Genomic DNA, 7,830 nt, shown 5'->3' on the forward strand with positions numbered 1-7,830 from the left:
GTATGCAGAAGCTGCAGCGATTGCTCCACCTTCCCAACCACCGCCTCATTATCGACATTGCAACAATGTGGAACTCCACCCTGCACATGGTGGAGCGGCTGTGCGAGCAGAGGCAGGCCATAATGCATTTGTGGGAGGATACACGGCCAGGCACTTTGAGAGCAGACATGGAGTTGACAGGTGTGCAGTGGTCGAAGCTGAAAGACCTTTGTAAAGTCCTTCAGTGTTTTGAGGAATGCACACGGCTGGTATGCGCAGACGACGCCATCCTAAGCATGAGCATCCCACTTATGCGTCTGCTCATGCAAACTTTGACGCACCTTAAGGAGCAGGCGTCTGCAGCCAATGTTGATGAGGAGGAAGAGGAGGAGGGAATCCTTGATGACATTCAGCCATTGTCTGCTCAGGGACCTCTCCTGGACGAGGTGGAGGAAGAAGAGGAGGAGGAGGAGGATGATGGGGATGATTACTTAGGGGAGGAGGATGCATCTCGTGGGGCAAGTGAAAATGTTGGCGTGGCAAGGTCTGGTACAGGGTTTGTGCGTGACTGGAGGGATGTGGATTTGCCAGAAAGTGCTCCTCCACCCAGCACTCGCAGTGCATCATTGACACCGGGAACATTGGCCCACATGTCAGATTATGCCTTGCAGATCCTAAAAAGGGACCCCCCGCATTGCCAAAATGATGAACGATGACGACTACTGGTTGGCCAGCATCCTGGATCCACGCTATAAAGGCAAATTACAAAACATCATGCCACAGGAGAACCTTGACCTAATATTGGCTAATAAACAAGCAACTCTGGTAAATCGGTTGCTTGAGGCATTCCCAGCACACAGCAGCGGTGATGGTTCTCACACGAGCCGTACGGCAGGGGGCAGCTTGGCAGAGGTGTTTGTGGTGCACACAGCAGAAGTGGCGTTGGAGACAGGGGTTTCATGACAATGTTGTGGACTGATTTTTCAAATACCGCTCACACAACTGGTAATACTGCATCGATGGAAAGTGACAGGAGACAGCAGTTGTCAACTATGGTTACAAACTACTTTTCCTCCCATATCGATGTTCTCCCACACAGGTCATTCCCCTTTGACTATTGGGCCGCTAAACTGGACACCTGGCCTGAATTGGCCCAATATGCCTTACAGGAGCTCGCTTGCCCAGCTGCAAGTGTGCTATCGGAAAGAGTCTTCAGTGCAGCTGGATCAATCCTGACAGAAAAAAGGACCCGTCTGTCAACCCAAAATGTGGATGATCTAACCTTCATTAAAATGAACCACGCATGGGTTTCCAAGGATTTTGTCCCACCTTCCCCTGATGACACATAGGGTGACAGAAAAATGGCTTGCTTTGGTCCACCTCTTCCTGGTACTTCACCTATTTCGCCTTTTGCATCAGCTGAATGTCCAACATCAACATATGCCACTTTCTAAAACTCCCTAACTGTGCTGCCACCACCCCCCTGGCCGGGGTCACCACCTACCGCACGACACCGTGCGAGTGCCGTTGCCCTGGACAGGTGGGTAGGCCGACTCTTGGGCGCGGGCACTGGCACAGGGTCCCTCATAGTGCAATCAAGTGTCTCTGACGGTGGTGGTGCACACCCGCCGTCAGTCACACCGCTGTACTATGAGGGGCCCAGTGCCAGTACCGACGCCCACGAGTGGGCCCCCCTTGCTTGGGCAGGGCCCCAGCATTTGCAATCTTTACCTCTCCCTGCTCCTCCGCTGTGTAATCTGGGCCGTCAAATCCATACTGTGCCTGACACCGTCTGAGCCTGCCTCCTGAGACATATATTTTGAATGTGTACGCTATCCATACATGTTATCCAGGGATACGGTACCCTTTCTAACCTTTGTGCAATCACGTGCAATCCATACTGGGCCTAACACCGTCTGAGCCTGCCTCATGCTGTATAGACATATATTTTGAATGTGTACGCTATCCATACATGTTATCCAGGGATACGGTACCCTTTCTAACCTTTGTGCAATCACGTGCAATCCATACTGGGCCTAACACCGTCTGAGCCTGCCTCATGCTGTATAGACATATATTTTGAATGTGTACGCTATCCATACATGTTATCCGGGGATACGGTACCCTTTCTAACCTTTGTGCAATCACGTGCAATCCATACTGGGCCTAACACCGTCTGAGCCTGCCTCATGCTGTATAGACATATATTTTGAATGTGTACGCTATCCATACATGTTATCCAGGGATACGGTACCCTTTCTAACCTTTGTGCAATCACGTGCAATCCATACTGGGCCTAACACCGTCTGAGCCTGCCTCCTGAGACATATATTTTGAATGTGTACGCTATCCATACATGTTATCCAGGGATACGGTACCCTTTCTAACCTTTGTGCAATCACGTGCAATCCATACTGGGCCTAACACCGTCTGAGCCTGCCTCATGCTGTATAGACATATATTTTGAATGTGTACACTATCCATACATGTTATCCGTGGATACGGTACCCTTTCTAACCTTTGTGCAATCACGTGCAATCCATACTGGGCCTAACACCGTCTGAGCCTGCCTCATGCTGTATAGACATATATTTTGAATGTGTACGCTATCCATACATGTTATCCGGGGATACGGTACCCTTTCTAACCTTTGTGCAATCACGTGCAATCCATACTGGGCCTAACACCGTCTGAGCCTGCCTCATGCTGTATAGACATATATTTTGAATGTGTACGCTATCCATACATGTTATCCAGGGATACGGTACCCTTTCTAACCTTTGTGCAATCACGTGCAATCCATACTGGGCCTAACACCGTCTGAGCCTGCCTCCTGAGACATATATTTTGAATGTGTACGCTATCCATACATGTTATCCAGGGATACGGTACCCTTTCTAACCTTTGTGCAATCACGTGCAATCCATACTGGGCCTAACACCGTCTGAGCCTGCCTCATGCTGTATAGACATATATTTTGAATGTGTACGCTATCCATACATGTTATCCAGGGATACGGTACCCTTTCTAACCTTTGTGCAATCACGTGCAATCCATACTGGGCCTAACACCGTCTGAGCCTGCCTCATGCTGTATAGACATATATTTTGAATGTGTACGCTATCCATACATGTTATCCGGGGATACGGTACCCTTTCTAACCTTTGTGCAATCACGTGCAATCCATACTGGGCCTAACACCGTCTTAGCCTGCCTCATGCTGTATAGACATATATTTTGAATGTGTACGCTATCCATACATGTTATCCGGGGATACGGTACCCTTTCTAACCTTTGTGCAATCACGTGCAATCCATACTGGGCCTAACACCGTCTGAGCCTGCCTCCTGAGACATATATTTTGAATGTGTACGCTATCCATACATGCTATCTGGGGATACGGTACCCTTTCTCACCTTTGTGCTATCACGTGTAATCCATACTGGGCGTGAGAACGGCTGGCGAGCTGTTAAGCAAGCTACAGCACCTGTCCAGACAAGTACAAGGATTCCCTAGCGAGGAGACTTATTTGATTGTTTTCAATGTTGGGACAGCAATTTTTGGGGAGCACTATACTCTGGAGAATGATAGATGGGGCCCACCATACACTGGAACATTCCAAAGATGGACATCAGACACTGGAGCAGCATTTACAGGGCCCATTATACACTAGAGCATTAGAAATGGGGCCCATTATGTTTGGAGCATTATTTGGGCCCATAAGACAGTGGAGCTTCATCCATGGGGACCAACATATACTGTAGCATTATGTGGAGCTCATCATATACTGTTTCAAACATTATATGGGACCAATGATTCTGTATGGAGAAATAGATGGGCCTCGTCATGAGATGTAAAAAGTGAGGTATTTTTCATTGTACTATACCGCTATTTCTCTGCCGTATCGGAGCATGATAAGTTGTGGCATGTGTTAAAGGGGCGCTCTTTCGCCCAGGGCACATGAAAACCTGGAGCCAGCCCTCCCCCCCACAGTTTGTAGCCAAATAACCCCCATTTTTCAGTGCGTAACTTGTATTATGAAGTTAATTAAGGTTGACAAGCTTAAGAAAGAAGAATTGATGCTTTTGGCATTCAAACGGGCACTGTAGGTGTGTTTCCTGTCCTCCTCTCACTGCCGACTTTTATTCCCCATTGACTTACATTGGGTTTCGTGTTTCGGGACGACCCCGACTTTTCCCTATAATCGGACGATCTTGCTCGACCCGACTTTTGGAAAAGTCGGGTTTCACGAAACGAAACGCGACCCTAAAAAACTCTAGTGGGAAGGATCTTGGATGGAGGGGTATCGTACTGACCATGGGGGAGGCCAGCCACGGTTATACCATGACCGTGGGGATGAATATCCTGAAAGAGTTCGGAAAACTGCTTAGTGATGAACCTTCTCATTTGCCCTTAAAACTGTGGAGTTCGCACACCCCCCAGCAATAGGTATTTCAACAGTTAATTTGTACATCTCGGGTTCAGGAGGTCTCGAGTAAGCCCTGCTGGAGGGGGTGGAAGTACAATTGGAACCCTCAGCAACTGAACAATTGCCCGCAGGACTCTTAGTGGCCCGAACACTGGCCGTGGTACAAGAAGGGACGGTGCTAGTACGCTGCCTAAATTTGACAGATCAGGAGATTGTTGTCCCACACAGGGGTGAAGTGGCACGGGTAGTGGGCATGCCCGAAGAAATCATACTGCCCCAGATTATACAGTTGGCAGTGAATCCAGAAGACCTGTGGTCAGTGAAAGTTACCACTTCTCTGACAGCCGAACCTCAATACATCCAAGAGGGTCGACTCATACTGGAACAGATTCACGCTGAACTATCTGAACTCATGCCCACCCAGGTAAAACAAGTGGAAGCGTTACTGGGGCGATACCAATCTGTTTTTGCGAATCATGAGGATGACTTTGGCTGCACCACAGCGATCACTCACGAGATACCAACGGGGGATATAGCACCCATTCGAGAACGTTACCGGCAAATTCCCCCTCGGTCAGATGCTACAGGCAGGCATCATTAGGGAAAGCTAGAGTCCGTGGGCAGTTCCCATTGTGCTGGTGCAGAAGAAGGACGGGACACTGAGGTTCTGTGTGGATTACCGCAAAATCAACGCCTGCACCATGAAGGACTCATACCCTCTACCCCGGATTGAGGAATCTATATCTGCAATGGTAAAAGCCAAATTCTTCTCGATGCTGGATCTCGCCAATGGCTACTGGCAAGTGCCCATATCAGAAAAGGACCGGGCGAAGACGGCCTTTATACTACCTATGGGCCTCTTTGAATTCAACAGGAAGCCATTGGGCCTGGCCAATGCCCATGGTACGTTCCAACGACTGATGGAGAGGTGCCTAGGTGATTTGAAATTTGAGGCCACACTCATTTACCTGGATGACATCATAGTATATGCTGCCTCATTTGAAGACCACCTGCAGAGATTAGAGCAAGTGCTAAGCCGCTTGCAGATGTATGGGCTAAAGGTGAAACCCCAGAAATGCCACTTGTTCCGGACCCAGATCAAGTACCTGGGTTATGTCATTTCTGCCCAGGGGGTGAAGTCGTCACGGTAGAAAATTTCGGTGGTTCAGGATTGACCAACCCTGGAGACCGTAAAAGATGTCTAAGTGTTCCTGGGACTGACGGGATAATATCGTCGCTTCGTGAAGAACTTTGCCCATATGGTGAAACCTCTGCTCAAACTTCTGTTTAGACAATGGGTGACACTGAAGAAGCTGCCTAGTCAGGAACAGCAGGGAACTGTGACTCCAGAAGCACTGAAGATACTACGACAGTGGGAGCACCTCCAGATGAGAAACGGGCTGTTATATTGGAAGGTTCAATTACAAAATGATTTGGGAGCCACCTGGCAGGTGGTGATTCTGGGGACGGTGCTGTCTACAGTGGCCACTGAAGCTCATGAAAAGTAGCTCACTTCGGTCTTGAAAAAACTTTCCAGTGGCTACAGTGGTTTGTCTACCACCCTCGGCTAAGAATAGCGGTTGAAGAGGCTTGTAGACACTGTGAGTTGGCCAAATCCCCAGAACAAAGAGGTCCTACTCAAACTATAGTGACATCAGCCCCCCTGCAGCTGTTGTCAATCGACTATTTGACCATTGAACCGGCCCACCAAGGATATGACCACTGTCTAGTGATGGTAGACCACTTCATGCGGTGGTGATGCCCACCTGGGACCAAACGGCTGAGTCCACTGCACATGCCACTTGTAAAAATTTTAGTCAGGTCTATGGATGCCCGCAGCAGATCCATTCTGGTCAATTAGGCTGTTTCTTGGGAAGAGTAATGGATGAGTTACAACAGATCTATCAGTTTGACAGGTCTCATACCACAACGCACCACCCTTAGGGAAGCAGGGCCTGTGAGTAGTTTAACCGTACTCTATTCCAGATGCTAAGGACCTGTAAGATAATAGGAAAGCTAGGTGGCTGGCGTATGAGCCTGAACTCGTGTGGATCTACAACAATCGAGTCCATCAAACCACTGGTACACGCCCTTCTCCTTATTGTTCGGCCTAACGGAGAAAGAAGTCACGGAACTGGAGCTGGATCCAGGGAAGGACCACCCACGGACGGGGGTGTCTACCTGGGTCCGAGGACATCGTCAACGTTTGCAGACCCTACATAGTCTAGTACAGACTCGGCTCCGGGAGTTGGAGCACCCCAAGAAGTTCCCACTGTGGGGGAAAGATCTTCAGGTTGGTGATCGAGGGTTGGTGCAGGAGAAACATCCACAGGACAAGCTGGAAAACCGGTGGGAGAGCAGGCCATACAGCATGAAACGTCGGGTCAGTATAGATGGACCCATATACGAGATTTATCAGGGAGGAGAAAAGAATGCTCCCACTAAAGTGGTACATAGAAGTATGCTATGGCCATGCCTCTCAGAGGACCCCAAGCCAGAAGAAGAAACACCTGAGGTTCTGGAAGTGGTGCCTCCCATGACAGTAGAAGATGAAGAAGATGAAAGTCCTGAACAGCCATCTGAGAATACGTCTGTTAGTCAGGGCCCTGGGACGCTGGAAGACAATGTCACGGCAGGTACAGATCCAACTTTACCTCCACTAGAAGACACCACTATTCCTTCCACTCTACGTCGCTCCGAACGCACAATGGTTGAACAACCCCTCAATCATTCCAACCAGGATCAGTTCATTTGGCAACAAGTCGCTAAGACATACAAGCAACAATCTAATGTTTCTCAAGATGCTTCACCCGTGGAATGGCAAGTGAAAATAGAAGGGGGTTTTAAGAAGATAAGCCGGGACAGAATCAGCAGTTTCTGGTACACTTTGGGGCTGGAACTATCGGGACTGTCACCACTGTTGCCGGGGGAAGGTTCTTCTGGGAGGGAAGGACCTTTGCACTGGACAGCAGGGGGCGTGGGGGAGATAAAAGGGACTGAGAGCGGGAACGAGAGAGATTTGGCGGGAAGGTGACAGGAGAACAAGGAGAAGGTTGACTCCCTCCCCACTGCTGTGACTGCTAACTCTACATCATCCATTCCCCAGTGTTCTGACTTGAAAACTGACTGCGTCCCTGCTGAGCTTTCCTCAGACCCTGCCTTGCTGGATGGCTCCTTCCCGCTCTCAGTGAGAGACAATCTGACTTGTTCCGTTTCTGGAGACTACTTCAGAGGTTTGAACGCTGCCACAACCTGCGAGCGTGCATGCGGTCTGTGTTCAGCGCCGTTCCATAGCAATCCACAAAAGAGACTGTTTCTACGTTACAGCGCACTCAAGTCAAGCGGGACCGGATACATTGGCACGGTTGGGAGACGGAGCTTTTCGTTTCTACATAACAGAGCCAGAGACATTGTTTACGACT

The sequence above is a fragment of the Dendrobates tinctorius genome, unplaced genomic scaffold (genome assembly GCF_039654945.1).
Source record: "Dendrobates tinctorius isolate UK_male_01 unplaced genomic scaffold, ASM3965494v1 ptg000223l, whole genome shotgun sequence".
In the NCBI taxonomy this organism is placed as follows: domain Eukaryota; kingdom Metazoa; phylum Chordata; class Amphibia; order Anura; family Dendrobatidae; genus Dendrobates; species Dendrobates tinctorius.